Below are 25,248 nucleotides of genomic sequence, written 5' to 3'. Positions count from 1 at the left end.
CGGTTCACACGGGAAGAAATTGGCAATCATAATATCGCGACTAAGTACTGTTCAAACTACTGATACAATCCATGGATAAAACGCCCGCCTGCGTAACGCAAAGACACGTCGAGCGCCGCGCATGATGGACAGTTTCAATTTATGTGCGAGTGTGAACGCCGAATAAATAAAAAAAAAAGAGCCATAGAATGGAACTGGTGTCGGAAACAGCTGCTGACAAGCACAACGTCCGTAGGATATATTCCCAAGCACAGCGAGTTGCCTTTCCCGACAGGAACGAAGAATTCAGGATGGAGACACAAGAAGAAAAGAAAATTTGAAAGAAAACGGGTCCTCGATGGGACGTAGTCTACAGAGAGAGAGAGAGAGAGAGAGAGTGGGAAGGGCGAAAGCGATGGACGCCTCCCCTATCGCAGGGCGTGGCCTTCCGCTGGCCTCTTTCATTTCCGGCCCTGTGCGCCCACAATAATGTCGACGCAGGCCTCGTTTGCGTGCTGGGAAGGCACTACCGGAATCCTTTCGTGCATTTAGTATTAAAGGACTCTTGCACTACGAAGCATTCTGCGACGCTGAAACCACGCTGTCTGGCGGGAGCTCATGTTAGCATCGCCGGATCAGTCAACGGTGAACGGTTCGATCATTTTCCTTTCATACCTTTGACCTGTTGGAAGGCTGTCTCCGTACGTCAGCTTTAGGCTGCCAGTTGATTTCACCGCCCCAGGTCACAGCCAGTGCCATCCCAGCCGACTGCCCCTGTTACGCCCTCCCTTTATACGGCTGTCTTCTCACATGCCCATCTGCTCGATCACTCGCCGTCACGAACTTGCCTACCGCGAGCAAAACCACCCTCCGCTACGTGGTCAAACTCCCCGGTTTGAATGGGCGCAATCTTCTTTCAGCGACGACCACTTTCGTCTCGTCGCAAACGTCACGCCTTCCCTGCGCCCGTATCTCGTGCGGGGATGTGTCGTAATGTACGTCGCTGCTACTCGGAAAAAACTGTGCAGCGTTCGTGAAACCTGCAAAGTATGCGCAAGCACTCATGATTAGTGCACGAGAGAAAGTAGTTTAGTGCAAGCCTGTGGACGTACGTGTACCACGTAAAACGCTTTAAACTGGGAGAAAACACCTGGGCACGTGGTGGAGTGCGGGCCGATCGTGGCAGTCTTCGGTAAAGTGTCTTCCAATCGGGTGCAACACCTTCGCTATGCACAGGGCTCATGTGGCGGGCGGGGTCCACAGTTACCGAAGATGGAAGCGAATCGCATGCTTTGGGAACTAGTGACTGGTCAGTGCTCCGAGTGTCGTTGGCCTTGAGAAGGCATTCTTTTTTTCTTTTTTCTGAGAGCTATCGCTCTTTCATCCTCAGGGCCGCCAATAAGCGAAGGCATATTCTGAAAGAGAATCTTATATCACTTGCTTCTCAAATGCATTAGCATTCTGCTCCTTCGTAAAATTAGGCGCAATCTGTAATCCGTTTTACCGCTCCTAACTACCTTTGTTGGATTGTTTGTTAGGATATCTAGTTGGTCGAATCGACACATTCTGCGGGGAAGCGCTAGTTGCTGCTGGATCGGGAAAAATGAATAGTCTTATGGAACCTACCAACAGACGACACAAACAGACGAATAGACAGACAGACAGATTCTTTCCATCTCTTTTATATCTTGTTATCATTATTCTTCATATCCTACATATGGACTCCACTACCGTTTTTCTCTGTTCTTCAGGTGTTTGAGCAACGATAAACCTATGTTGTCTGTGTTGGCTTCTACCTACACAAGCCTTTTTTTTTTCTGCGTTTATAAGTCCCGTTTCACCGCTGTATTTTATTCTCACCTGCTTGGTTTTAAGGCCGAAGTATATTTGCAAATATTAAAAAAAAGACATCCTACAATTGTAATAATAGCTTCTTATAATAGCACGGTATCCCACATAATTCGTATTATTTATTTATTTTTATTTTTTCTCGAGCGAAGTTGGAAAATTCTCTACATCAGGCTCGCTCGTTTCTGATTGGTCCGTCGCACAAAGGGCTCCGTTGCAGCAACGTTAGATTCCCCCTTCGCAGTAATCCAATGTGCACCTGATCCGTTTTTCGCTGGGAAATTCGATACTCGCAAAACCCTAAAACTCGCGGGTAATCGCATGTGTTCGGTGGATTGATTTCGTTATACGATGCAATGGGGGCCTGAACGCAAATTGGATAGAAAAAAAAAAGCATGCAAATACATGAACATACTGCAGATACGTCTCCAACATCTCATTCGTCTTCACGCTCTGTTAGATTTAGTCCACTCTACGGCAGCTCTCCGGGGCAATGCTTCAGAGAACGCTTGCTTGTTTCTGGCTGCTAACCCCCGAAGCTGAATTAAAGAAGATAGCGCCTCGTAGTGGGCGATTAGGGCTTAGCGTAATCGGTTTACCTCTGCGCAATGATACCTGCACCCCTGCTAGATTACCTGCCTCTTGGAAACAGGCTCCATCTAAAGTTTTGTTTTTTTCCCTACAGTTAGTTTGATTGAAGCAGCACAGTGCATTAATGGCTCCTGCTGCGTCAAATCGTTGAAGTTTTAAGCTTCATTACGGAGAAACGGCGCGAAAAAAAAAAAGAAAGATAACGAGACAGGAAAGCCATACCAACAAGCTAAAGTGCAGCCCCTTTCAAATTTTTTTAAGTTCTACTCCCTTACGCAAACATTATCCGAATATTTAGTTCTCCCGCCCGGCTCACACATGAACACACGCATGCACAAGCGCACGCACAGAGAGAGAGAGAGAGAAAGTAGAAAATGAACGAGCACTAAATTTTTCTTTTTAGCATTAAAATTACGCTAAAGTGAATTGTTCCTTTCTTTGTCAACTTTGAAACGAAAAGAAAAAGAACGTAGATTGGTTCGGTTCATTACTTTGTGTGTGTGGCTCCTCCACCCGCGCACACAGTCGCTTGCGTTTCAAATGCGTTCAATCTGCTGATTTTCGAAACCCCCCTCTGGCTCATTCGCTATGACTTTCTGTCGCAGAGCACACAAGGGTGGTTCGAGTCCAAGCAGTGGCAGCCACATTTCGATGAGCGTGAAATACAAAAAATAAAGAGAGAGAGAGAGAGGGAGGGAGAGAGAGATAGAACGTTTGTTTACTTGAACATAAATGCACGCTACAGAAGCCCAGGTGGTGAAAATCCGGAGTCCTACACTACGGCGTGCCTCATAGCCTCAGTGTTGTTTTAAAACAATACACTCAATGATCTGATCGATTAATCAACTGGCTCTCGAACGGTTTTCGTTCTGACTTTCGCGCGCGTAATCAATATTGGCATCGCGTCCGCACTTGTATTGAAGAAACCTTCAAAAAAGCTAATGATTGAGGTAGTTTAATGCGTTGTGCTCGTAAGTTCTATGCAATGCACCTCAGAAAAAGAGGTTGCGCGCGGAAGAATGTCGCTATTGTCACCTGCCGATTCAACACTACCGGTGTGGCGAAACAGAAACTTTGAGTTTAACGGAAGCAATTCCTTCTCCACATTTACCAGTGTTTCGAATCGGCAATCATCAATGTTCAAAACACGGCGGTCATTCCTCCCAAAAACCGTACCATTGAAATATAACTTACATTCCAAAAGAAGGTATCCCGAGGGCAACAGAAACGCAACAGAAACGCAACATATTTCCAATAACAATTCCTTTAAGGGATGACTTCGCTTCCTGAGGTCGAAATCGATTCCGGCACCTGCAGCTGCACAAACGCATAGCCTTCGACATTAATCTCCCATGCTCCGAGGTAGACATTGCTTGGGAGTTCTATTAAGTGGTCACCATCGAACATCGTGCCACCACAGAGGTGACGTCAGTCGATCATTTCAGTTGCTTAATTGTCAACAAAATCCATAGGACTAACTGGTGTGAGCATGCAGCGACGAAAGGGACTCGTACCTTTCTCACCGACCCGGATCCTCAGTAGTACCAATAATAATTTTCTCGCAAAGGCTGTGCCTTTCGCAACACTGTGCATCTTTAAAGCCGCAGCATTAAAAACAGAAATGTTGGGGTTTTACACGCCGAAATGAAGATGTGATTATGAGGCGCGCCCAGTGGGAGACTTCTAATGAATTCTGACCACCTGGAGTTCGGTACCACGCAGCTAAGGCATGTCACACGAGCGTTTTTTTTTTTTTCGATTCCGCCTCCGTCAGATTGCAGCCGCCGTGACTGCGATGAAACACACGAGCTCGTTTTCCGCCGTGCAACGCCATGTAAGCACTAGGCTACCGCACGAAGTAATGCCGCAGCATCTATGGATGGTTGCAAAAATATGCAAAGATGCATTAAGACAAGCATAGCCGCCGAAACTTCTAAAACGCACGGTCACGTGTGCAACTCGTGGAGATCTCTGAGCGAAATGCATGAAGAAGCGGCGTCATGGAGAGGCCATTCGAAAAACGTCGTTACATAAACGAGCCGAGTGCGCTGTCAACAGTTACCTCCGACGCAAGAAGTAAGAACAAACAAAAATGACAGCCTGGGCAGTTTTCGAGGGGAGAGGTATACTATTCTAAGAAGTGGAAGTATAGCTAATTCCGCTGCCCCAAGGCGGGCAAGAATGGGGTAACACGAAACTCGCTATATCGCTTCACTTTCGAGGCCCGATATTTTTTTTTTTTTTGAGCGGGTCGTTATTTCGTTCTACTATTCCATTTTCCTCTGTTCTCTCTCTATCTTTTTTTTTTTTTCATTCTTTAAATCTCCGCTCGGCATAGCAGCTGCGCGATTCGCTGCACACCGTTCGCCCGCGAGTTTCCTCTCTCTAATTTCTTGAACGCTCTTTCTCTTTTGCGTTTTTTTCCGTGACAAAAGGCACAATGTTACGAGGGGGTCTGATTTGCATACCTACGCATGCGAGGCTGCAAAGAGCAGAGTCTAAATGCACCACCGCGGTGCAGTCGCACGGAACTGGAGCCAAACGACAGGGCAGCGCCTCAGCCCAAGTCGCGATACGCGGGCTACGATCACCTTTGCGTGCTGCTGCTTCTTTTTCTTTCTATGAGTTCTATGTTTTCTTTAATTTTGTTTACTTCAATCTGAAGGTGGGCAAGCAAGCGACCGCAGGTTATTCTGTGCAGTATTGCGGACTGGATTCGCTCGTTGCGAAACGCGTAGCAGATAAGTCGACAGACAGAAACGGCTCCGCGAAAGCGCGCCAGAATTTAAATAAGGGCGCACGTGGGAAATCTGAGTCGCACGAGAGGGGTCTGTTTATCACTGCGCCAGCAGCTGTGCCACAAAAAAAGTAAATAAAAATAAGAAAATACCTGGAGAAACGATTTCTTTGCATCATAAGTTTCTTATTATTTACAGCAAGTAGCTTTTTTCGGCTCAATCACGCGTTTTCACGGTAGTTGAATAATTTACACCCTTATAAGTGAATAAGGATGTAAATCGGTCTATAACTCCCATCCTTGCACATTCTTGGGTGTTAGTGTGTGTATGTGTTATAAAGAATGACACTCTTATTTGCTTTTAAGGGAGTAAATTATTCAACAATGTACCACTCCCGACTACAGTGAAAACGCGTGATGTAGCCGAAAGAAGAACAACTAAGGCTGTAAATTTAATAAGGGTGTAATAGGCGTGTAATTCGATATGTATATAACTCACTGCCTAACATCCAGGAAAGGCATAAGGGTGTTAGTTATAGACCGAGTTACGTCCTTGCTCATTTTGAAGGGTGTAATATATCCAGCAGTGTATGATATACAAGGGCACCGATGCAGAAGGCCCCCGAAATCGTTCAACTGAGTTGTGGGGCGCTTTTCGTCAGTGAGATGCTGAGAGAGAGAGAGAGAGAGAGAGAGAGAGAGAGAGAGAGAGAGAGAGAGAGAGAGAGAGAGAGAGAGATGCAAATGATAGGAAGGCACGGAGGTTGAGCAGAGCCTCCGGTTTGCTACCCTGCACTAGAGGTAGGGAAGGGGGTTGCAATTGATCGTATCTCTCTTCGAGACACATCGTGGTGCCGTTAGAGAGTTCCGGAGAGTCTGAAGTTTTCCCACGCTGGTGGTGAAGCGTTCGGTAAGAACAGCCTTCCTCCTCTCCCAGCGCCCGCTCTCTCCCCAGTGGAGGCTGCGGGAGAGGAACTGGCAGCCGCCTTCCGCGCCGGCCGCTGGAGCCGCTGGAGACGACGCAGGGAGGACGAGCCGACCTACATGCAAAGCCACGAATTCACTGTTAAATCATTTACACCCTTAAATGTGAATAAATGTGTGAATCGGTCTATGAGCCGTACACTTATACCGCTTGCTTTTTGGTATAGGAGGAGGGGGGGTAGGTGACGGTGTAAGTTATAGACCAACTTACACTCTTATTTGCTTTGAAGGGGGTGTAAATGAGGATTATATTACGACGCATATTACCGGTACAGATGTGGTGGGCAACGGTTCGCTCCCTCTGCGCATTTGCACAGTGGTACGACAAACTGTGTACACCCGACTGTGCTCACTGCAACAAACGTACTGCCTTCGATCGCCTCATTAGTTTACTATGCCGAATAGCTTTCTAAAACGCGTTCGGCTATTCGCTTACATTGGCAATCGTCGCCGGTGGTTTGTGCATAAACTTTTCTTTTTTCTATTTGTCGAGTTTCGCGTCCCTAAACAGCGCACACTGCTTTGCGAGGGATGCCTTACTGGAGTGCTGTGGATTAATTTTAGCCACCTCGCCGGGGAGGAGGTCATTAACGTGCACACGATTACGCAAAGTATGCACGAGCGTTCTTGGGCTTCGCCTACATCAAGGAGCATCCGCCGCATCGAGGATCGAACCCGCGACTTCGTGCTCAGCCGTGAAACCCCCTAGCCACTGGGCTACTGGTTGGTGTGGGCGGCTGTGGGTGCGCATACGTGTATACGTGTTTTGTGTAGGTGCACCAAGGTGTGTTAATCGGGCACTATTTTCACCTTATCAGCCGTGAGGCAGTGCAGACTGCGACGAGGGCGATACACCCGATACTATACGCGCCTTGTGCATGTGCCTGCGACATGCAGTGCGATGATAATCATCGGCGTAACATTTGTTTAGGTTTATCAAACAACATTTGACTGAAACGGGTCTTTGGGGACATTGTCGGCGCGATGTTCTAAAGGCTCTCATCAAATTCTCGCAATATAGAGGTCTGGATATGAGACTTTGAAGAGTCACCGCTCTTCCAAGTCCATTCACCACCATTTTCAACACCTTTGTTTGTTTTTTTCTTTTCTCGTCTTACTCCTATTATCCTTCCCCAATGCAGAGTAGGTGTTCAAAACTTCTATTCATGCCTACTTTTCAGTTTTTCTATCATAACATATATATCTGAGCACCCGTGTGCGTCGGTGCGTGGGTTTTTAATTTTTAATTTTTTAGAATTTTTTATATTTATTAACTCCACAAAGTTCATGCTTATGATACAGATGGCTTGCTTTCACCACGTGCATAAACCCTGCAGCCCCACCAGTGTTAGTTACCTGCATGCGCAAACGTTCATAACAGTTCAGGTGAACTAGCGTCGAGCCTCGGTTTGGCACAAGTACTCCAACAACCCGTGACGACGACCGGGCCACTTGTCAAAAGGCCGACACCGAACTGACGCCCCTACGCTTGTCTTCCTTCTAGTTGTTATAAATCCCAAGCCCTGTCGAGTTGCATTAATTTTACTTTCGTCTGAAATTGGCGAGGCGTGCTGCTTAGACGCGAAGATGGAGAACGCACAGCATGGCACCGTCACGCTTGCAAAGCAGACCTGTTCCCTCGGTCGAGTGCTGTCAATAGGTGCATTCCCAAGTTCCGGCCATTACGGGGGGCGGGGGGAGGAGGAGGAGCGCATTTTAGGAATTCGCACAGACCACAATCCATAATTCTACAAGCCAACTCGCTTCTGATGCGAAAATTCACAGCCTCTGAATGCGATACCATGCTAAGTTGTTCTCCTTTTTCACTGAAAAAGATAAAGGTCACCACAACGCCGCGATAAATTTGGCAAAGGCTCGGATGCCAATATCACGCACGCCATTCCAGAGTTAGAGGTGCCCATAAAAACTACGGCCACCGATGAACAGGACTGCGGGCTCTCCCTGTACGTGCGTATGAGCTCTTTTTTTTTCGCGCTGAATAAAACATTCTCCAAACTTGGACTTAAGAGTGACAAAGCGCACGCCTTCCGCCGAGCAGACGCATCTTTCGCTCTGTATGCGTCGGGTAACTGGTTCCTTTCGCATCGCGCGCAAGTGGGACAGCCGCTGTTTTTCCCACTGCCGATTCAATCACTTATGCGGCCACCGCCAATCCATCAGGCGTCGCGGGCTTTTCAGGACAGAACACTTCCGGCATCGCACCCCCCTCGAAAGTGCTCGATGGGAATCGATTCGCGCTGCACACGATGAGGCAGCGGAGAAACGCAATCTGCACGTGCCCGTCGTCGCACTGACCTGGACGCTATATCTCCGCCTGGCACCCTCTTCTCGAAACAATAACGCATTTTACATGCGGGGCTGCAGCCTAGCATTGACGGCCTTTGTGATTCTCCTACGTGACTGACCTCCTTTGCGGCTCCTTTTTGGGAAATAGATGTGCGCGATGAACGTGCGAAGCCATTCGCGCCGAGTAGAGAGGCATGACTGCCATTTCCACTCTCCTTTTCACCAACGCTACACGCTATGAGGTGCTATCTATCTATCTATCTATCTATCTATCTATCTATCTATCTATCTATCTATCTATCTATCTATCTATCTATCTATCTATCTATCTATCTATCCATCTATCTATCTATCTATCTATCCATCTATCCATCTATCTATCTATCTATCTATCTATCTATCTATCTATCTATCTATCTATCTATCTATCTATCTATCTATCTATCTATCTATCTATCTATCTATCTATCTATCTATCTATCTATCTATCTATCTATCTATCTATGTCGCATTTGTTGCTATAGTAGAATTGCTTGGTAGTGCATGCCTGCGCTGTTACACACGTGCGTACATATATGGCGCTTCGACCGGCGTGCGAGTGTTGGTTAGCACATGGATTTGTCTAAAATTTGGTCTCCTGACTTGAAACAGCCTTCTCGTCCCTCTTTTTTTTTTTTTTTTTGTACTGCTAGTTCGGGAAATCATGCTGTTGGTCTCCACTGCTTGGAAATTCACAAATAGAAAGAAAGCAAATGTAGTAAAAAATGAAGATGACTTGGTTAGGAATGCGCCTTTGTGGACCTGTTCATGCCAGCGGTCAAGCCCAGTGCACATCAATAGTTCGGCCCACCGTGCTTAAACACTGCGTGTGGCCCGAAGTTTTGCTGCTCGCAGCAACGTATCCAACGATTCCGGCTTACGTCAGTGCCAGAAACGTCTCAGAAGAATAAGAATGGGCTGGGGTGCGTTTGGCAGGCATTCTCAGATCATGAACAGTAGGTTGCCGTTATCCCTCAAGAGAAAAGTGTGTAACAGCTGTGTCTTACCAGTACTTACCTACGGGGCAGAAACCTGGAGGCTTATGAAAAGGTTTCTACTCAAATTGAGGACGACGCAACGAGCTATGGAAAGAAGAATGATAGGTGTAACGTTAAGGGATAAGAAAAGAGCAGATTGGGTGAGGGAACAAACGCGAATTAATGACATCTTAGTTGAAATCAAGAAAAAGAAATGGGGGGATGGGGGGCATGGGCAGGACATGTAATGAGGAGGGAAGATAACCGATGGTCATTAAGGGTTACGGACAGGATTACAAGGGAAGGGAAGCGTAACAGGGGGCGGCAGAAAGTTAGATGGGCGGATGAGATTAAGAAGTTTGCAGGGACGACATGGCCACAATTAGTACATGGCCGGGGTTGTTGGAGAAGTATCGGAGAGGCCTTTGCCCTGCAGTGGGCGTAACCAGGCTGATGATGATGATGATGATGATGATGATGATGATGATGATGATGATGATGATGATGATGATGATGATGAGCAACGTCTACGTTGCGCTAAAGCTCTCTACCAGCTCTTCTTCTAGGTTAGGAAAATCACCTCTGGCATCGCTAAAGTGTAATTTTGGGGTTAATTTGGAGGCTGAGTGCTTCAGCTTGGCTTGTCAGAAGCTATTGCTTCACAAAATCCAAGGGTCGTAGCTGGACACGATGAGGCGAGAGAAAGCGCCAGTTGGCATTAGAATCTGCCTCATGCAGCAACAGCAATAAGGGCAACAGTGAGTCTAGTATATCTACAAAGACATGCGCGTCTTCAACTACACTCGGCGACAATGTGTCCTTGACCTCGAAGCTTTCAATGAAGCTTGCCACACAGTACAGTGCTTTCGCGTGTCCAGGACATTCGCGACTGCCACAAACAGGGCGGGTTGTTTTTTTTTTTTTTTTTTGGCCTTCATAATTATCCTGTAATCTCCCCACGCATTACCGGCAGCGCTCTGGCACGGCTCGTTCGCGGCTGCGGGAATGAACTCTTCGGTCGTGTCGCCGACAGCACGAAGGCGACAGAACTAAGCAGGTGGCGAAGCCCCCGCAAGCACTAATGTGTCACGTGACGGTGCTCTACGGGCACCTCTCCCAGGGCAGACACTTTTCGCGTTGTGACAGAGGAGCCTGAACGGATAGCCTATAAGCTAGAAGGAGGTGCGTAATTAAAGGCACACGCCACCCATTAGCGGTGTCGCCTGCCATCGCTTACCTTCGCTACCAAAGTGTCAATACTGTGCTAATGCATGACTGGGCCTTCGAAAGTTGAAACGGGAGTTTCGACTACGCTCTATGTTGCTGCCTGTGGAGAGCATAGTCCGATTCAGAAAACTACGTGGGACGTGGGATTAAAAAAAATAGGGCTATTTACTTAACCTGGAGGCACGCGGGCCTCGACTTCATATTTGCTGCTTGTACTCGCGTGCGTGACCAACGCATAGCACTGCACCGTTTTTATTGGCGGCGCGATGAAAGTGGGTTGAAATTTATCTCTCTCGAGGGAACCCGCACCTCGCTAACGTTTGACGGTGGCTGAACAACGCACGCTGTATCACGCAGGTCAGAACTGTCGCGGTGACTCAGTGGCAATGGCGATTGCTGTCGAGAGCGAGACTGTGGGTTCGGTTACCAGCCGGCTGATTTCGATGGCGGATGGACGTAAACAAATGGGGACGAGGTGACGTCGTCAGTCTTGTATGACGTCAGTAGTAATACTGAAGATGGTAAATCGTATAAAAACGTTAATTAGTAGTGATTATGAGCAAATATTGTGAATTAAAGTGTATGAAGATGAATTAGGGGAATTACAGTGAAGTAATGCGAACAAGTTAAAGTAAGGTTTCTTAAGGCTGAGTACGCTGGCTTAAAGCGCAGTAAAGTAAATTAAGATGTTGTAAAGTGAGCGAAGGTGAATTAAAGTGGATTAATAAAATAAGGCGGATTTGAGTGCTTTGCATTCAAATAACGTAATAATTCTAAACTGACTGTCAATCTTTGTTTCATCACGATCAGATAACCGATGGCCATCGCCCCTCTTTTCTATGATTGCAATATTATTCTTCCTCGAGCCTCAAGCGAATGGCATAGAAAATGATGACAGGAAACTGAAACAATGGCGATGCTGTATCTGCAGATAAAGAAAAAGAAAAGAGAAAAAATAACAGAAATATTCTGCATGCCTTCTTGATGAAACCATGTAGGAGGACGACAGGCAGTACCGTCGTCTGCTCAGCGAAAGCCTCGAGATTGTGTCTTGTCAGTTGTTGCCTTTGACATTTTCGTTCGAGACTGTCACAGAGTGCTCGATATAATGCGCTTCTGAACGCTGCGTTAGCCTCTTTGCTTCTGTTGTGTGCCAGACAGCTGGTCCGATTTGCGTCTCCTCAGATTTCCGTAACTGACGTCCGTTTTACTGCTCCATCCGAACATCCGGTCGCGTTTTCTAAGGGGGCTTTATATCGTCTTTGAATCTGCTCACGACAGCTAAATATATTCCATCATATCTGGTTCACTGCGAGCCGAAGAAATCTCGAATTTCGCTAGCACAGCGTTTTGTAAGCCCTTCTCTCCTTGCTGCGCAGTTGTCGCCTAAATAGCTTTGTTGCCACGGCGGACATGGTATTTCCTATAAAAGTATGCAGTTACATCATTTAGGTCGCCATATTGTATCGCAGCTACCACGACGAAAAGGTGCGGGTTATCTGCATAGATCCGCTTATCTGCTGCAGTAGGGGCGTGCGAATAGCGATTGTTTAGACAGAATTCAATACGAATCGAGTAGTGCCAGAAGAGAATGGAATCGAATATCGCGTAGTTTTCGAATAACGAACAGCCCTTATCACAGTATAAAACTACGTTCACATCCTAGTATTCTGAAAGTTAGCAAGTTTTTGCTATTACACAGTAAGTCATGAAGCACTGTTTAATAAAAGCAGAAATGGAGCATTAGGAGCAAACAAGTAGTATGTTCGCTTCCACAGAGTTGCTCAGGGAATGCGAATGATCGCTGTACAGGCGGTGAATATGGCTACCTAATTGACGTATCCTACTCCACCACGCAAGTTCTCATGTTATATGTCTATGTACCATGACCCCGGGACTGCAAATTAACCGGACTTTTGCACCAATATTGTGTTTATTTCGGGCGCAGTTGACGCTTTGAAATGTTCGAAAAGTATTCGAATAATATTTGCATCTACAAATAGTGACTATTCTATTCGAAGACCGAATCGAATAGGGCACTATTCGATTCGTTGTTTGAAAGTCTCGAATGTCCGCACACCCCTCTCCAACAGCACAGTGAAATCCACGCATATGAGTGTAAAGTGCCAGTCCATGCGACACACTAATCGTTTCTTTGGGTCGTGGACTTGTTCACAGCAGGTCAGCGAGGCTATGAAGGCGGAGAGGCGGAAATGCTTGGGTTAACGACAAAAGCTTAAGGAACTCAATAAATCTTGCTGGGCGAACTGGTTCGTAATGCTTATAGGAAAAGAAGATACAGCGCAATAAACAGACAAGGCCACGAGGGGGTATCGACACGAACACAGGCAAATGTCAGTCTGGATGCTGTCTCGCGCTTGTCTGTTTCTTGCGCAACAACTTTTTTTCCCCTAAGTTTAAGTAAGAGCGCCCCCCACAACGGCTTCAATCAGTGCCATAAAGAGGCCGTGTGCGCTCACAATGTGTCTTATTTTCTTGCGCCGGCTACGCGTGAGAAGAGTTCTCAGCTACAGAATTGCTTTCACAGCCGAGCTGGTCTTCGCCGTCGATCGTAAAGTACGAAACGAGAAGCGCGTCGCGCTTAAGAAGGTCACGCTACACGGCTTTAAAGCCCTGTGGATCGAGTGATGAGACCCGCCACCACGCGGTGTTCATTACGTAAATCTACGGGGTGCTTCGCAACCTAGGGGCGATACTCTGAGGTCGGGATTGATAATATTCGCGGAGGACTCGAGGGATCCTAGTATCTGCAACGAGTTTCGGAGTAGCGCTTCCATTATTTGATTGCAGTCCTTTCAGGCCGTGAACTTGGCTTTGTCGCCCTCTTGCGTCACGGCGGCGAGTGCAAGACGGCGAAAGTGAGAACGGGCGAATTCGATATAACTAGAAAACTGACCTCACATCTTTCGAGGTACAAGTATATAGCCGCAATAAATTTCAACTTTCTGAAGGAACCGTTAACCGCTCTATTTCGCGCCGCGGTATTGCTGACCATATGGAGTGGTTTGACAGGTACAAGTATATAGCCGCAATAAATTTCAACTTTTTGAAGGGACCGTTGACCGCTCGAATTCGCGCCGTTGTATTGCTGACCACATGGTGTGGTCTGGCATAGCTTTCGTGCAAATGGTTCGTGGCCGCTCCTTAACACCAGTAACTCTAACGCCTACACTTTATTTTAAAAGAAAAATAAAATTTGCAGTTATCTGTGCAGTATGAGAGAAAAAGAATATCCCTGTCTTTACTACGTAACTTCGAGGCTAAATGTCACTGTGGCACTGTGCGATAACACAAACACCGTTACCTGGATAGCAATTTCATCTTACCGATCGCGCGAACTAATTAACGACAGCATGTTGCATACTTCTCAGCATTGTGATTTTGGAATAACCCCACTTCAGATGGAAAGTCGGCTCTACTACGCGCGTTGAACCATACTTTCTTCCCTGCTGGAAAGCTAACATTTCATGTGCATTTCAATACATTGTATTCGTTATTGCAATATTTGGGATCTCGAGTGCTGCCATTATGTAACGTATTTTATGGGCTGCCTAATACCTAATATATTTCTTATTCAATTGGCAGTACGTAGTTAATATTTGTTAGTTTAACAATATAAACTTCCGATAACTCAAAGTTCGTATGTTTGTGCTTGCTGCTATTAAAGTACTATACATTTATGTACGGGAAGTCCGCATACTGCTTTATCTTCTGGAACCTACTCCTGTATATCCCATTATGAAAGTACGCCAATGAGTTACCTAAATAAACTGAAATCCTTCAAGAAACAGGACTAGCATTCATAAAAAAGCTTTATTAGGGAACCGTCCGCAAGCACGGATGTTAGCCTGTCGTCGAGTTGGAGACATTTATAAAAATGGCACTTGATCTATGTCAGACAGCGCTTCGGGATGAGAAGCTTTTTGAAGTCGGCTTCTTATCATTGGTAAACGGGCCGCAGATAATTTTTCTATATAGACGGAACAAATTGGCACAGCATCAAGTAAAAAAAGAAACTTCAAGTACAGTCTAAAGACATGAAACTGTGTTAGCAAGCGCTACAGTGAGAGTGAGGATGAGGATCATGATGATGCTCGAAAACATTCCAGGTAACCACAATAAGGGACGGGCCAGGAATGGTGTGGTTAATATGCACAGCTACGGACTTGTTGAAAATAACATTCGAAAGCCGAAAACTGCGAATAAAAACTCACTCGCCATCCCGACACTGCGAAAGTGGCTCGCCAGCGAAGGTGTTCGAAAACCACTCAAGAGCCGTCGGTGAGGATACGGAATGTTTCATTGTTCTGCCTAGTCTTAACACGACACCTTAGTTGTGCGTTAGGATTTTGCACTCTACGACGCTCATCGTATTCACGCTGCTCTTCGGGAGTCTTAATTTTGCGTGGTCTACCCATATCGGTCTTGCAATGAATTGAATGCATGAGTTGCTGGGCAGGTATGTATGTGAAGTTTGGCGACGTCACTCACTGATTCGTATGCTGCTGTCGCCCCTTTCCCACCGGAACTACAACCGTAATCTTTACCGAGAAACACACGCGAGCAGGAGGAACGTGCCTCGCATTGTTCACAGGCGCTTTATCATCTATCGTGCGGTTCTGACGCTTGTTTTATGCTTTTCTTTACTGAAATGAATGCTGAGCTGTGTGTTGTATGCCTGATTCCAAAGGAGATATGTGCTTTTTCTCAGTTCAATTTTCTTTCTTCATCTTCTTTTGTTTTTTATTACTGACGGACACGAAAAATCCCGACCAACTGTCGTGTGCACTTCCGAAGTGGGACGACGTGAATGGATGGTCGGGCAGTAGTGTGCACGTCTTCTTTTTTTATTTCGAAGAAACTATTTCACAGCGCTTCTGTTCACGCGATTCTAGCTTCTTGCCAAACTGCATAGGTGACGTTGACATGTAGCATTGCTATGCATTGCTGTGCTATGCTAAGCATTGCTATGTAGCATTGCATGCACAGCGATACAGCGAGGTGTCTGTGGGACCCCTCAATGTCGGGAACACCATGTTCTTTCAAATACACACATGAGTGAGTACGGTGAGTCATCAAAAAAAAATATGTAACTGAACCAAAGGTAGTCTCAAACAGACCCCGGGCTACGCTGTCACTGTAAATTTTCTCTTCTTGTCTATTTCTGCTCTATCGTTGAATGTCTATAACTATGTGTGCTTACTTGGGTTGTCTGGCTCATTAAGATGTCGGAAAAGCACTATGAAGAGGCAAACAAGAGGGAAGAGCAAGCCTTCTAAGCTATGCGTTGTGCTTGTTCCATCCAGCTGCTGTCCATTTACAATGATGTACCGTAACTGTTTGCTGTCACTTGTCATGAATTCGGTTTGCCTTACTTCTCCTAAGGAAGAGAGAGAAATCAACCTGGAAACGCTTTTTGTATTAGTTTACGTTGTTATACCCACCTTGCTACAGACGGCCGGAGAAAGATTAACATAATTATGAATATTAAATTAAATCTTTCCAATATTGAACTTGCACTCTCTATATAGTCGCCACCATGTCGAGTCTTCTAAATATTTTTAATGCTCTGACTAGCTTTCCACGATTTCCTTTAATCACCAACTACATCACCCCCGCCAGACCTACAGACACTAGACACTATGATGCGTCCAATCTACATCCTCTTCCTAACGCAGTGAGTTGTTAAAGGGCGGTTGTTTTATCAGCACTACCAAAACACTCAAACCTCTTGCTTTGTAATGTCCGATCTTTATCGACTGCTGAATTTCTCTCATACACCACGAACCATTGATATTTCTCGTGGCACCTTGTGCTCCCTACTCCTGCGATAGCCCTCGGTAACTGCGGTACGTTGAAATAAATAAATCAAATAAATAAGCGTGTAAACGGCTCTTTGTACGAGCCGTCGGCGGCGGTATCGCGTGGTGATTTGGGGTCGGGAAAATTCCTCGATCAAAAATGAAATCAAAATGAAATCATTCTGTTAAAATAGCAGAAACAAATTCGAAGCCTTGGTAAATATATCTAAAATAACTGTAAAGCAATGAAAAACAACCGTAATACATAAAAAATTAGACCATACTAACATGTTTGATGCTCTGGATGTGGTGCATGGGTATATCACAAGTGTACGCATCATATCGTGTTTCGCTTCCCTTTCAAATCGCGAGCCCTAATTGAGTCTTGTGCCCTCGTTCTTGCTCTTTGTTTCGCAGGACCGGTGAAGCGACGCGGGCGCCCTGATTGGCTGAGCAGCTCGGTGTCCAGGCTTCCACCAATAGGAGACGACGGCCACACCACGTGACGTCGCCAGTGCATCCCGTGCAGGCCCAGTCAACGGCGCTCGCATCGCGGCCAGTCGACAGAGTGACGACTACTGTCTTCTGCGAAGACGACGATGACGTCAGCGACTGCGTCAGAAGCTGCGCACGCCGCAGCCTAAAGCCAGGAATGGAGCGAGTGCATTTTCTCATGTTAGGTTAATGAATCGCTCCTCGCGAAATCCGTACACACACACACTATAAAAAAAAAGAGAGAGAGACGGAGCGGCGTTATGAAGTGAGAAGTGCTTGTGGTTTTCAAATACAGCAGGGGCCATGCTTTGAGCTTGTGACGGGGGTTGGAGGGGCACGCTTATACATATATTAGGCCGCTGAACTGTCGGATTTCGCTGCGTCCGTCCCCATGGCAACACACAAGGTCACGCTTCTTCACATTTCGTGAACTGTTTTTTTTTTCTATATCGTGTTTTTTTTTTCTCTTCGAGTTTTCGTCACAAAGTGGAATCTTGTAAGTCAAGTGGAAGCTACGTCTTGGAAGATAACGTGGAAATTACCTAAGCTAGTACTGCGCAACGCGTCCATTGAGCGGGCAAGCGTTGCTGCAGCTAGAGATGAGAGTAATGATTTCACTGTCTTGTTTCGCACGTTTTCCGGACGTTAAAACACGACCAATTTTGACTGAGGTTCATTTACCAGAACACGTGGCAGATATAACACAAAGAATTTGCCATTCACAAAAAGAAGAAAGAAAGAAAAGCGCATACCCCATACGCCCTATGTGCATGATCCTATATGGTCATATGGGGTAATACATGAAAATTCCTTTTCTCCCTATAAACCCATATGGCCACATAGGGTAATTACACGGAACGCATGGATATTGGGCTTTGTGGGAAGCGCTCCATGCACGCAATAAAATCTCTCGCGTTTGAAACAATGATTCTTCGCTAGCCGAGAAAATGTTTCAGAAACGACCCGTAAGCAACCTAAATTTTCATATCTGCAAAAGAAACGAAGAAATTAAAATAAAAAAAAACAGACGCGAGAGAATGGTAAGCCGATTGACTTCTATTTTTGTATATGTCTGCGTACGGCGGTACAACTTGCCGTTTCTCGACGTTACTATCACTCACCGATGAAAATTCTGATGGCGGGACATAGACAGTTTCTCCGCTTCTGATATTTGTAACCGCATCAAAATAATCTACACTGTGATTAACTTTCTCCGACAGAACGTTTCGGTCGGATTGCATGATTTCGTTTATTATTCTGAAGATCGCGTAAGGGTTTGCGCTGCGGGCTTATCACGTAATTGCGCAGTGTGGAATTCTCTTGTAGGTGTGTTACACCGACAAACCTCAACATATTGTCCAATGTCACTCAACAAACTCAGGAAAAACTTGAACTAACTAACGCTTCATTCGACAACAATATACAGGAGCCAAAGCTCTTGCTAATTTTTCGAAGATGGGCAGCTTATCGCGTTTTCCAAGCACTCGCAGCAATAACGTCTGTTCAAACTGACTCAACGCTTTGAAACTCAATCGACACATTGAAAAACAGTTTTCGCGGGTTCCAGTACGTTCCACAAGTAAATCTCGAACCGATCGCCCGGTAACTGCGTGATTTCGTTGATGTGATTAGCGAGTACATGAACATACAATAAGCCCATCTTCTCTCTCTGTCTCTTGTTCGGATGAAATGAGCATAGATGAGGACTCGATGTGATTTGCATTACAGTTAAATGAACTCGTTTGCTTTTTTACATGTAACGATGACTGCTGCCACGTGGTTAATATCTTGATGAGCTTAATAATTATTCCGCGAATGCCTTAACACTTATTGGAAACCCTAGGGAATGTAAACAAGTTCTTTTGATATCTCTTCGCGTCCCATTGTTTAGATGAAACTACATCTCGGCGAACATAGTTCAAGTTTGTTGACTTGCCTTTTGCGCATTTGTTGGAGCCGACTATAGATGACGACACGACTAAATGTTTCAAAAGTTGTTGAGGAAAGCGCTTCCCGTTTCTGCAACTGAGTTGACTGTACTTACGTGCTTACGTACTTACGTATGTACTTACGTACATTATTCCGTACTTACGGATCTACGAGCTGACGAGCATTTGCATGCAAATAGCTCGCATTTTTTTAGGCATAAGGGTATGCTCTTTCTAGGGCAGGCAAGACCTCGCTCTTAACAAGCCGAACTTCGATTATGTGAGAAACTTAACGAACTCATCCAATGTTTCTTACCGTACCAGAACTGAAGGCAATGTGTTTCGGTGAACATCTCAGTAATGCTGCTGGCTCCTGAAGCAGAAGAGACTTCGCTATATGGAAACACAGTATTCACGCATAGCGCGTACTACGAAATGGGCCTAAATTTAGGTAATGAGGATATGAGTAATAATTAAATTTCATGTCCACTGAAGGAAGAAAAAATAGAAGTGTAAAATGCTAAACCACAAGATAATTGTTGTAAAAGAACACTAAAACAATTGTTGGATCTAACGGATTAATGATTTGTCGTCGTAGTGCCACGGCAATTAAGCGTTGCAAAAGGACGTCTCGGCGTCAAGTCTTCCTTGAGAAAGAAGACAACTGTCTGCTCTATTAAAAAGTTGAGTGATCACGTAAAGTAAAAATTGCGGTTTTAATAAACGAATGCCTACTTCCGGTTAGAACACCTTCCGGCGAAGGTGCGCTTTGCACTACACACGGTATTGTGACGCTTACGCACTGGCGCATGAGGCACAACGTGTACCTCATGCACCCCAACACGTACACGGTTGACTGCAGAGGACGGCGCGACAAGTGATCCGATAGTTCCGGGCGCCGCCATTTTTGTACTCGCAAGCAGAGTTGCGCATGCAAGCGCAAGCAAAGCCACACACAAACACACATGGGGTCCCCACGGAACTGTAGTGACTCAGCAAGACCTTAGGGTATTTTAAATGTCGTTGTAACTACATAGTGCAAGCCCCCCGATCTTTTCTTTTCTTTTTTTTTTTTCAAAGCGAAGGCCAGGTGGCCTACGAAGAAGAAATGTCGCAAGGAAAAAAATGCCCGAGTGAACGTCATGTTTTGCTGTCGAAGCGCGAGCTCTGATGTTCTGATGCTGATGTCAAACGGGAGTCACAGCTCCTGTGAAGATTGTTCGTTTTTCTCTGCGTGCCTCCCTTTCGCTTGTGACTATATCTTGACACAAATTGAGAAGCTCTAATCAAACTTTACTAACATATCTAGGTTTTTTCTTGCTAGGCCTAACTGCCAACTGCTCCGTAAAATGGTTTCGCACCTCGGTACGGCCCGACATTATGCCGCAAACATTTACTTTGACGTCGTAATTCCGCTCACACGTGTATAATACAGCAGGTGTTAAAGAAAAATTGTATTACTGAAATACGTAGTATCCATGCCGGCAACACTTGTTGGTTATTGACTGCGACAAAACGGAAAGTTTGGCTACTGAAGAGCCCGCTGTTCCGAAACCGTAATAAGAAACAAACAACAAAACCTTGTCCGAGAAATATATATAGAGGAGCAAACTGAAATTATTAAAGCTTTACGCTTGCTTTGGGGAAAAAGATCCTTTACTATATACTAAGAACATAACAGAATGTTGCGAGTATATACATATCATGTATAATAGAGCGTGGGTATGACATGCGAGGAGCACGAGTCCCCTCTAATCGTTTGGACGTGTCACGCTCACTGTAAACAGCGTCTATGGCTCTTTTTGGGACACCTTTGCGTGCCGCTTGTTGTAAAAAAGAAACAGTACGTCAAAGTCGATGTCCAAACAAGTTTGCGTCAAAATCTGTATGTCGTCGAACTTCCGACTGTTGGCGCCCGGACTGACGTCTCCTCGCTTTCATTTGTTTTTTTTTCTCTCATTGTTTCTGTCCCATCTATTTCCATGGTAACAAAGAAACATCGCCAAGTCGCACGTTAAAAAAGTCGATAACACGGCTGCGGAAGCTCTAAAGTGCGCCGTGGAATTTGATAAGCAGGCGGCTGCAGGCTGCGATAAAAGCTACGCGGGGCTGGTTTCTTCGCAACTCATTAGACCGATATCTCCTCGAAAACTCGCGCTCTAATCTCAGTTCCGCGAAATTAAAAGTTCTTATCTCCGTTCAGGCGGCGAAGTTTTTCAGCGGCGGGTGCTAAAGACGCGCCGTGAATAAATGGATAAACGTGGAGGACGTGCGCGGACGACCATAAAGCGCCAACTGTCGGGGGAAAACGAAACAAAAGAAATCGAACCGGAACAAGAACCGAGAAGAGAACAAATGAGGAGTAACTGGATCTTGTTCCTATCTTGGAACCAAGAGACGGGAAGCGAAACAGACGCAGTTGGAGGACGGAGCGATAATTTTGCAGCGAGCTTCGAGGGTCATTAAGAACAACGTTTGCAACGCTATTCATTGCGGAACGCGCTGGTGGCGCCCTCTCGTGATGATGACTGAACAGGATAAAAAAAAAAAAAAGGAGGGGGAGGGGGGGAGGGTAGACGGAGCCGAAACGGTTTCTCCTCAATTGTCGCGACGCACTCAGACGATTCAAACAAAGAAAAACAAAGAAAGCGCCAAGGCTACAAAAAAATCAGCGTGAATAAAAAAAGAAAATAGAAAAAGGAAACGGCGCTCGTTTAGCGTAGTATATGCAGTCATGCGACTCAGTTTAAGCACGTCGCAACCGAACGGATGTTCCGCCCGCTATGAACTCGAATACCTTCGCGTATCTTCAAACTTTAAAACTTTCCTGCTATACCCCCCCCCCTCCTCATTTTATTATTACTCTTTATAAGCCTGGCGATAAATTCTTTTTTTCTTGTTAACTACGTCGCATTGGCACTCCGGCGATAGCCCGAAGCGTCGTCGGCAGTGATGCCTTAACGCTTCTACCTCAAAACATCGTTCCGGAATCGTAGCTAGTAAGTTAATTTCTGTGAACGCGAAACTAATCAAGCTGGTTCCGGGAGCGGTGCGGCGGAGTCACAAGGGTGTGTCAGGCTGACGAACTTCGCAACCCACGACCTGTGCCTCCTTGCCTAGGGAAAAACAAAAAAAACAATAGAAGAAATATATAAACGAACGGTCGATATCACGTTATCCGGCTCCGGCAGTTACATTATGCGCGAGCCAAAGGCGATAAGCCTAACCGAGTTATCAGAAAGGAAGCAATATAAGTCGTCACCTTCGGGCGAAACAAGATAAAGCGCTTTACGATGAAATTACCTCTCTGCCGCGATTCGACGCTGAACATTGAACCGTTCCGAAGCTTCGTCTTGCCTCTTCCTTGCTTCTCTTCATTGAAAAAAAGGAAGAAAAAAAAAGGCAGTTAGTGCGATGTCTGTTTCTGTGCTCGCCAACGTACAACACACTTCATCGACTAGCTGCTTTTTCTTTAGTTTCTGCTAAGAAATCTGTTCTAAGACGCCGAAGTCACGCATTCTTTTTTTCGCGTGGTACACACACACAAATTGTTTGTTCAGGTGCGCTAAAGCCTACAGATTACAGAAATAACTTTTTTTTCTTGCACATTCCTAAAGAAACAAGACCCTTTCCTGCTAGCGAAACGAACAAAGACGGTGGCCGTCTTGAAAGCGAGCGCCGGTAAAATTAGCACGGCCTTAAGGCGCACTATTTCGAAGCGCAGTGGTTTCCCCCTCTACCCGTCTTTTATGGAGCGAACGTATTTACTACATTCAAGATTGTCCTGCAGGACGATATTGCGGCTCTTATCGGAAAATGGCAAAGCCGTTTATTTAGCTTACGCTCGTTTCTTCTACCGCTCGCTTTTACTGGTTCTTTATTTTGGTAACTTTCACGTTTTCTAGTATCGCATTCCTTTTCTTCTCCTTTTTCTTTTGCCACTCACATTCGGTAGCTCACCGGCCCGAAGACTCCATCGAAGAAATCGAGTATTGTGTACTTCAGCCAAAGAGACGCGTTTTCATTCCGTCTCAATCTTTGTCCAAGCTTCCTTTGTGTGGCCATTATTGCCTCGCTTAGGGATTAGAGGCGCCTCTCGAAGAGCGTGACGCGTGGTAAAAAATCAGAACCATTCGATTTGCTGCTTTCATGGCTGCCTGCTTCGGCGGCAGATACTTCATGACGACGCCCTTATCACAACAGCTTTTCGTCGCTTTACGGCCGGTCGACTATTAAGAGGAGCGTAACATTTCTAACGTAACGGGGAAAAACAAGACGGGATTTCGTTTATATTTGTGTGATTTGGCGATCGTTTATATTTGTGCGATTTGGCGATCGTAGCGATCGTCTGCGTCTAGAAGCTAGCAGACGCAGTGCAGAAGACGCAGACGCGGGACAAGAAGACAGTTCTTTTTTCTTTTTCGTCTGGTTTATATTCATTCGTACTATGCCGGCAGGAATTTCACTTTTGTGCGACAGAATATCTCAATTTTATGCGTGATTTTTAAGTTCAACATCACTGAAGGTATCGGTGAGGCGGATGCGATGTCAAAGTAATGAAATAACGTTTTAGTTAGCCCTTACTTTCTCGACATGATGGCCCTGTGGAATCTGCATCGGCCGTGTATTTGAACGCAAAACAGCAGATACATCGCTTTTGGAACGGTCGGTACCTTGAAGCGTTGCAGCAAGAAAGCGTCTTTCTCAAAGAATGGTATAGTCCATACAAGGAAAAAAAAAGAAGGCATTTAAAATGGACTAACTTCTGAAGCTGAAACTCCACTTGGAAATAAATAAAAGATGTGGTGAAACAGCGCAATTTTCGCATTTCTGTTCACAAAATTGTTCTCTCAACCTTTCACTCCAGTTCCAAGTAATGAAGGTAGTTCTTTGGAATGGAAATGTCGACACCCTCATTTATCTTTTCTTTCTTTAGATACTTGAGGAAAGTACATGATCTCGCTTGTTTAATTAGATAGACGTCGAGCTTGGGTCGCATAATTGAAGTGACTCATTAACGCTTTGACGAACATTAAAGATCCTCGTAAGCCTGGAGAACAATAGAATACGCACGGAATGTGGAAGACAATATATGCACATCGGCGCTTCCGTCAGTTACACCACTCGAGGTCATAGTTAAAAAAAAGAATATTGCACATAGTGCTTCTTCATTTTCTTCTGGCCTTTTTTAGTGCATTATTGTTTTTAATTATTTGGATGGCGACCATAGTTTTGTCGATAAGAAAGAACAGCTATCACTGTTACCAAGGAGGAGCTGCTGAAGAATAGATGTAGAAAAATGGACAGAGCATGACAACTTTGAATTTGGTAATATAACGCCTATTGTCTACGTCTTTTCTTCCGCGTATATAACCACAGAAGCCATGCTTTTTCTTTCTAAGCATGAAGTCATTCCGTTCTTTTTTTAATTTTCTTACTTCTTTTTTTCATCCCACGAAAGGAAAGTGGGCATTGCCGGTTTAATGACATCTGTCAGCTAAGTTTAATTAGTGTCCTTTTTTTTTCGAAGATAAGGTTATGCGCGCTGACAAAATAACAGGTCTAGAAACAGCAATGGTAAAACTAAAAGTCTGTAAAACACAGCCATGAAGACTGACTTTCGTTCGAGCATGTCATTTCAACTTCTGGGAAATTTTAATGCGTGGAGTCTTAAAGAAGAAGAAGTAAAAAAAAAAAGTGCTTAGAAATCGCAATATTCTTCTCAGGTATCGGGCACCGCCTGTTTCAATACCGGCACGTTTCAACATTTGCGGCACACGCCTCCGCACCACCGTTCACAAATCTGGCACACACACACACCTCTTAAGCACGCAGCAAGATAAAACAAGAACGGAAAGACGAGGCAATCCAAAAGCATCAACCACGCCCGAAATCCTCGGCCGACCTAGCGCTTTATAGGCGTTCCCACAGACGTCAAGTCGAGAGAGGGTGGTACTCCGACTATTGGGCTTTCTTTCTTCTCTGCTCGCGCTCCGAATTTTAAACTAGGGCAGGTCGATAGCGCCATCTGTCGCTAGCTCCCCGCAGGCCGCAAAGAAAGACAAAACGACGCGTTTTGTTGGGATCCCACCGGTTGTGCATTGTAACACTGGTTTCTTCTGTCCGGTCGGTATCGTTGCTATTAAGCGGCGACTAGCTCCGCGCGCCCTCATGAAGACAAATGGACGTATGGGCCGCGCTGAAGCTCTCGCCAGAGCTCGCTTTCGCCGGAGGTGGGTCTAGTGGCGCCGCCTACCGAGCGTAGTGGGAAACGGTCGCTGCTTCCGCCGAGCGACGCGTGCCTTCATTTCGTG

General features: G+C 45.6%; 1 protein-coding gene across 1 annotated transcript in view; it reads left to right on the top strand.

The window, feature by feature from the left end:
- The window catches only part of LOC142557440 (uncharacterized), a 289,154-nt gene extending 267,678 nt beyond the window's left edge, over positions 1–21,476 (top strand). Inside the window, exon 2 of the mRNA XM_075669289.1 lies at positions 16,929–21,476. The gene's annotated coding sequence lies outside the window, so the exon portion shown is untranslated. The remainder of the gene's footprint in view (positions 1–16,928) is intronic.
- Positions 21,477–25,248: the final 3,772 nt, after the last annotated feature.

Source organism: Dermacentor variabilis, chromosome 9 (genome assembly GCF_050947875.1).
Source record: "Dermacentor variabilis isolate Ectoservices chromosome 9, ASM5094787v1, whole genome shotgun sequence".
Classification (NCBI taxonomy): Eukaryota; Metazoa; Arthropoda; class Arachnida; order Ixodida; family Ixodidae; genus Dermacentor; species Dermacentor variabilis.
The sequence above is the reverse complement of the archived record's forward strand: the minus strand, read 5'-3'. Positions and strand labels throughout refer to the sequence as shown.